Source organism: Elephas maximus, chromosome 11 (assembly GCF_024166365.1).
Source record: "Elephas maximus indicus isolate mEleMax1 chromosome 11, mEleMax1 primary haplotype, whole genome shotgun sequence".
NCBI classification, from domain to species: Eukaryota; Metazoa; Chordata; class Mammalia; order Proboscidea; family Elephantidae; genus Elephas; species Elephas maximus.
The window spans coordinates 87,568,224-87,574,763 of record NC_064829.1 but is presented as its reverse complement, the minus strand read 5'-3'; the positions used below and the strand labels follow the sequence as shown (position 1 = coordinate 87,574,763).

At 40.8% G+C, this 6,540-nt stretch overlaps 1 protein-coding gene across 1 annotated transcript in view; it reads left to right on the top strand.

Moving 5' to 3' along the window:
- Window positions 1-6,540, top strand: part of ZSCAN22 (zinc finger and SCAN domain containing 22) — a 202,727-nt gene that overhangs the window by 117,689 nt on the left and 78,498 nt on the right. The window lies entirely within an intron of this gene.

Here is a 6,540-nt window from a genome sequence, read left to right as displayed (position 1 = left end):
CTCTCTATTTTCGTGTCCATTCGGCCAGCTTCTAGCCCCCTCTACCCTCTCATCTACCTTCCAGGCAGGAGATGCCAACATAGTCTCAAGTGTCCACCTGATCCGAGAAGCTCACTCCTCACCAGCATCCCTCTCCAAACCATTGTCCAGTCCAATCCCTGTCTGAAGAGTTGGCTTTGGGAATGGTTCCTGTCTTGGGCCAACAGAAGGTCTGGGGACCATGACCTCTGGGGTCTCTCCAGCCTCAGACCACCAAGTCTGGTCTCTCTATGAGAATTTGGGGTCTGCATCCCCCTGTTCTCCCGCTCCCTCAGGGGCTTTCTGTTGTGTTTCCTGTCAGGGCAGTCATCGGCTGTAGCCAGGTACCATCTAGTTCTTCTGGTCTCAGGCTGATGTCATCTCTGGCCTATGTCCCCCCCCACCCCGCTCCCATCTCTTGGGCTCATAATTACCTTGTGAGTTAGTTTTCTTCTATTCCCAGTTTATTGTTCCTTTGAACAATGATTCTGAATTTCATCAAATGTCTTTCTGGCTTCTGCTGACGTGAGATGATCATAGGATTTTTTTCTTTAACCTGTTACCACAAAGTTCATGAGTCGGTTTCTTAATGCTGAACCATCCTTGCATGTTTGCAGTAGGAATTTCTTGATTATGGAGAGTATTTATTAATTCCCTGCTGGATCTGATACGCTACTTTTTTTAAGAAAAAGGATTTTCACTCTTTGTTGAGATTAGCCACTGTGTTCTTTGCTCCATGTGGGTTAAGACCCATTGATGCATCTTAGATGGCCACTTTCTAGTGTTTAAGACCCCAGAAGCCACTCTCTAAAGTGGGATGCAGAATGTTTTCTTAATAGATTTTATTATGCCAATTGAATTGTCCACCATTTTGTCATCTAATGTGATTGCCTATGTGTTGTAAATCCTGCCTCTATGATGTTAATGAGGCAGGATTAGAGGGAGTTATGTTAATGAGTTAGGACTCAATCTACAAGATTAGGTCGTGTCTTGAGTCAGTCTCTTTTGACATATAGGAAGGAGAAGCCTCAGAGATTCAGGGGGACCTCATGCCACCAAGAAAGCAATCCTGAGTGCAGACTGTGTTCTTTGGACTGGAGGTTCCTGCGCCGAGAAGCTCCTAGGGGAGCTTCTAGGGAAAGGTGGATGACAAGAACCTTCCTCCAGAGTTGACAGAGAGAAAGCCTTCCCCTGGAGATGGCACCCTGAATTCACTCAGCCTCCTAGACTGTGAAAGCAAAAATTATCTTTGTTAAAGCCATCAACTTGTGGTATTTCTGTTATAGCAGTACTACATAACTAAGTGCATAAATCTGAATAACGGTCCTATTAACTGCTCTTCCTTGTAGGCGTATGGATATTATTCTATCACTGACAGCATTGCTTCAGGATAGATCTTGAAATGTTCTTTTTGCCAATGAATGCCACACCATTCCTCTTCAGTTTGTCATCCCATCATAGTAGACCATATGATTGTCCAATTCAAAATGGCCAATAGCAGTCATTTCAGCTCACTGATGCTTAGAATATAGATCTTTATGCATTCCATTTCATTTTTGACAATTTCCAATTTTCCTAGAGTCATACTTTGTACATTCAATGTTCTGATTATTAGTGCATATTTGCAGCCGTTTCTTCTCATTTTGAGTTGTACTACACCAGCAAATGAAAGTCTCAAAAGCGTGACTACATCGATGTCATTAAGGTCCACTCTGAGGAGGTAGTGTTTCTGCAGTAATATTTTGAGTGCCTTCTAACCTGAGGGGCTCATCCTCTGGCACTATATCAGACAGTGTTCCACTGTTATTCATAAGGTTTTCACTGGCCAGTTTTTTTTTTTTTAGAAGTAAATCACCAAGTCCTTCTTCCTAGTCTGTCTTAGTCTGGAAGCTCTGCTGAAACCTGTCCACCATGGGTGACCCTGCTGGCATTTGAAACAATGGTGGCATAGACTCCAGCATCACAGCAACATGCAAGCCACCACAGTATGACAAACTGACAGACCAGTGGAAGAAGGATCAGTAGTTGGAAAATATGACCATGGTGATAGAAATTACTCCAGAGATCACATGACAGAATTTTATAAGACTTAACTTATTCGTTGCAAATTTCTTCAACAAGATAAACAACAACTATACGTGTGAACCTCTCCAGATGGAATACACAGGACTCAAATATACTACATTGATGGAAAGGGACGATGGAGAAGCTCAATATCTTAGTCAGAACAAGGCCAGGGGCAGACAATGGAACAGACCATCAAATGCTCATATGCAAGTTCCAGTTGAAGCTAGAGAAAATTAAGTCCATGAGATCCAAAGTACAACCTCAAGTATATATATCCCATCTGAATTTGGAGACTATTTATTTAAAGAATAGATTTCGTGCATTGAACACTAATGACCAGACAAGTTGTGGGATGGCATCGAGGACATCATACATGAAAGCATAAGGTCATTAAAAAGAGAGAAAAGGTCAAAATAGATGTCAAAAGAGACTCTGAAATTTGTTCTTGAATGTCAAGTAGCTAAAGCAAATGGAAGAAATAATGAAATAAAAGAGCTGAACAGATTTCAAAGGACAGCTTGAGAAGACAAAGTAAAGTATTATAATGAAACATCCAAAGACCTGGAGTTAGAAAACCACAAGGAAAGAACATGCTCAGCATTTCTCAAGCTTAAAGAACTGAAGGAAAAATTGAAGCTTTGAGTTGCAATGTTGAAGAATTCTATGGGCAAAATATTGAACGACGCAATAAGCATCAAAAGATGGAAGGAATACACAGTCACTGTACCAAAAAGATTTGGTCGATAGCCATTCGTTTCAGGAGGTAGCATATGATTAAGACCTGATGGTACTGAAGGAAGAAGTCCAAGCTACATTGAAGGCATTGGCAAAAATCAGGGCTCCAAGAATTGATGGAATACCGATTGAGATGTTTCAGGAAACAGACGCAATGCTGTTAGTGCTCACTTGTCTATGCAAAAAAATTTGGAAGACAGCTACCTGGCCAACCGCCTGGAAGAGATCCATATTTGTGCCCGTTCTAAAGAAATGTGATCCAACCGACAGTGTAAATTATCGAACAATATCATTAATATCACATACAAGTAAAATTTTGCTGAACTAAAAAATGGTTACACCATTCCCAAACCCAACTGATCAAACATGGATTGGACTGGACACTGGGTTGGAGAGAGATGCTGATGAGGAGTGAGCTACTTGCATCAGGTGGACACTTGAGACTATCTTGGCATCTTCTGTCTGGGGGTAGATGGGAGGGTAGAGGGGGTGAGAAAATGGCAAAACGGTCACGAAAGGAGAGACTGGAAGGAGGGAGTGGGCTGACTCATTTGGGGGAGAATAAGTAGTAAGCTGTATATAAGTATATATGTGAGAGACTGACTTGATTTGTAAACTTTCACTTAAAGCACAATAAAAATTATTTAAAAAAAAAATGGTTACAACAGTTCATCAAAAGGGAACTGCCAGAAATTCAAGTCAGATTGAGAAGAGGATGTGGGAGGAGGGATATCATTGCTGATGTCAGATGGATCTTAGCTGAAAGCAGAGAATACCAGAAAAGATGTTTACCTGTGTTTTATTGACTGTGCAAAGGCATTCAACTCTGTGGATCATAATAAATTATGGATAACACTGCGAAGAAAGGGAATCCCAGAGCACTTGATGGTGCTCATGCAGAACCTGAACATAGACAAGAGGCAGTCATTTGAAAAGAACAAGGGGATACTGCATGGTATAAAGTCAGGAAAAGTGTGTGTCAGGGTTGTATCCTTTCACCATATTGATTCAATCTGTATGCTGAGCAAATAATCTGAGAAGCCGGATTATGTGAAGAAGAATGTGGCATCAGGATTGGAGGAAGACTCATCAACAGCCTGTGATATGCAGATGACACAGTCTTGCTTGTGGAAAGCAAAGAGGACTTGAAGCAGTTACTGATGAAGATTAAAGACTACAGCCTTCAGTATGAGTTACACCACAACATGAAGAAAACAAAAATGCTCACAACTGGACCAATAAGCAACATCATGTAAATGGAGAAAATATTGAAGTTGTCAAGGATTTTGTTCTACTTGGTTCCATAATCAACACCCATGGAAGCAGCTGTCAAATCAAAAAACATATTGCATTGGGCAAATCTGCTGCAAAAGACCTCTTTAAAGTGTTAAAAAGCAAAGTTGTCACTTGGAGGACTAAGGTGCACCTGACCCAAGCCATGGTATTTTCAGTTACCTCACATGCATGCAAAGCTGGACAAGGAATAAGGAAGACCGAAGAAGAATTGGTGCCTTTGAATTATGCTGTTGGCAAAGAATATTGAATATACCATGGACTGCCAAAAGAAGGAACAAATCTGTCTTGGAAGAAGTACAACCAGAATGCTCCTTAGAAATGAGGATGGCAAGACTTAAACTCATGTACTTTGGACAGGTTATCAGGAGGAAGCAGTCCCTGGAGAAGGGCATCGTGCTTGGTAAAGGGTCATCAAACAAAAGGGAAGACCCTCAATGAGATGGATTGATACAGTGGCTGCCACAATGGCACCAGAGGGGTGCCAACCGTAAGGATGGCACAGGACCAGGCAGTGTTTTGTTCTGTTGTACATAGGGTCGCCGTGAGTCAGAACCTTCTTGACGACACTTAACAATACAACAGCTGGTATTCCAAGAAATCCAAACTCCATTTTTTTGATGCCTCAGCATCCTTTTTCTTCCAGCCTCTGCTTAAATATTAACGAACAAACCCATTGCCATCAAGTGGATTCCAACTCAGTGAATGCTATAGGACAGGGTAGAACTTCCCCATAGAATTTCTTAGACTGCAATCTTTATGGAAAGCAGATCACCACATCTTTCTCTCCAAGTGCAGCTGCTGTGTTCTACCACTGACCTTTTGGTTAGCAGCCTAGCACTTAACCACTGCACCACTGGGGCTCCTTACTATGAGTTGGAATCCACTCAATAGCAATGCGCTTAAACATTACATATTTCAAAACAGGGAAATCCCAGATAACAATGCAGAGGTGGTTCCTCCCCTCATTGCTCTCCCTGTCACCATGCACAGGTCACATCTGGGAATGGGCTTTCCCTGCCAGATTGCTGCCTCCAGACCCTCAGCTTCTTGCTCTCTGATTCTCCCCTTCGTAGATACCTGTGTGAGCTCTATGTGCAGCCCTCTGGCGTGCTCCCCTCCAGGATCTGTGAGTCATAAACTGTCATTTCAACCCCAACTTAATATCCATGCAGGTGGTCCCACCAGCTGACCCCTCTGGGGGCTGTGTGTTTCCTCCTCCAGTGGGCACTCATTTATTTATTCATGTTTGTCTAACAGCAACGCACCAGGTCACGGAGGCCTTCAGCCTATGGATGAAATTTTTGTGTCCCGTGTTGTACCTTGGGGCATCCCTTAACTGTTGATGTTAGGTGTCTTAACTAGTGAAGATGATTTGCATCACACAGGGCTTATCTGTTATTAATGTTTAGGGAGTCATCACGGATATACACAGAAAAATGAACGTACAGGGATGTGCATTGCATATGCTTATAGTAGTTCAATTTCCAGTAAAAGGCGAGGGATCAGAGAAATTATGGTAAATTTATACAATGAAACACTATGTAGCCATTAAAAAAAGGGAACAGTTCAAAGAATGTTTAATGACATGAAGGAATGTTCAGCGTCAGTGGAAAAAGATGAGTATGTAAAATCTGATTCTGATTTTCCCTTAAATTTTATATACTGTATACGGAAATGATCAAAACCAACCTGGAGGATATTTGAAAAATTGGCTTAGGTACATGATAAATGTCAATGTTCTCCCAAAAACAAAAAAAAAAGTGATTCTTGATTGGGCCTGAATAAAGTATTTTTTAAAATAAGCTATGTAGGACATTATTGGGAAAAGGGGAGAAATAAGCATGTGTACTGTTGAGTAGGTAAGTGTGGTTTCAATGTTCAGTTTCCTGGGTCGGTAGAAGAATGTCCGTGTTCCAAGGGGACCTTTGCTAAAGGTTTTACAGGTGTCTACTGCCTTTCGAAGGGTTCAGGGAAAAAAATATATATATACACTTATTCATGTATGAGTATGTGTGAATACAGAAAGAAAAATGTACATATACTGGACATTTAAAATAGTGAACATACGTATGCATACAAAACTATGCATATTGTTAAAAATAGTCAAAACTCAAAAGAACTGAACCGTAAAGTTTAATCCGAGCAGTTATTTCATATGCATGTAGGGAGATCATCTTGTTTCCAAAAACATGTAGCTCAAAGTAAGTAGTTACAATTGTTAAAAAAAAATAATAAACCTTTGAATTAGCTTAAAAAATATATTGCTTCATAATTTAATAAACAGTGTGCAAACTGGAGGTGCGTGACTCCCTACATGAAGGGGAAAATGAAAAAGAATCCTAAAGATTGAGGATTTCACAGAAGCCTTTTTTTTTTTTTCTTAATGAATGCAAGTTTCCATGGTGATGAAGTATACTTAATGGT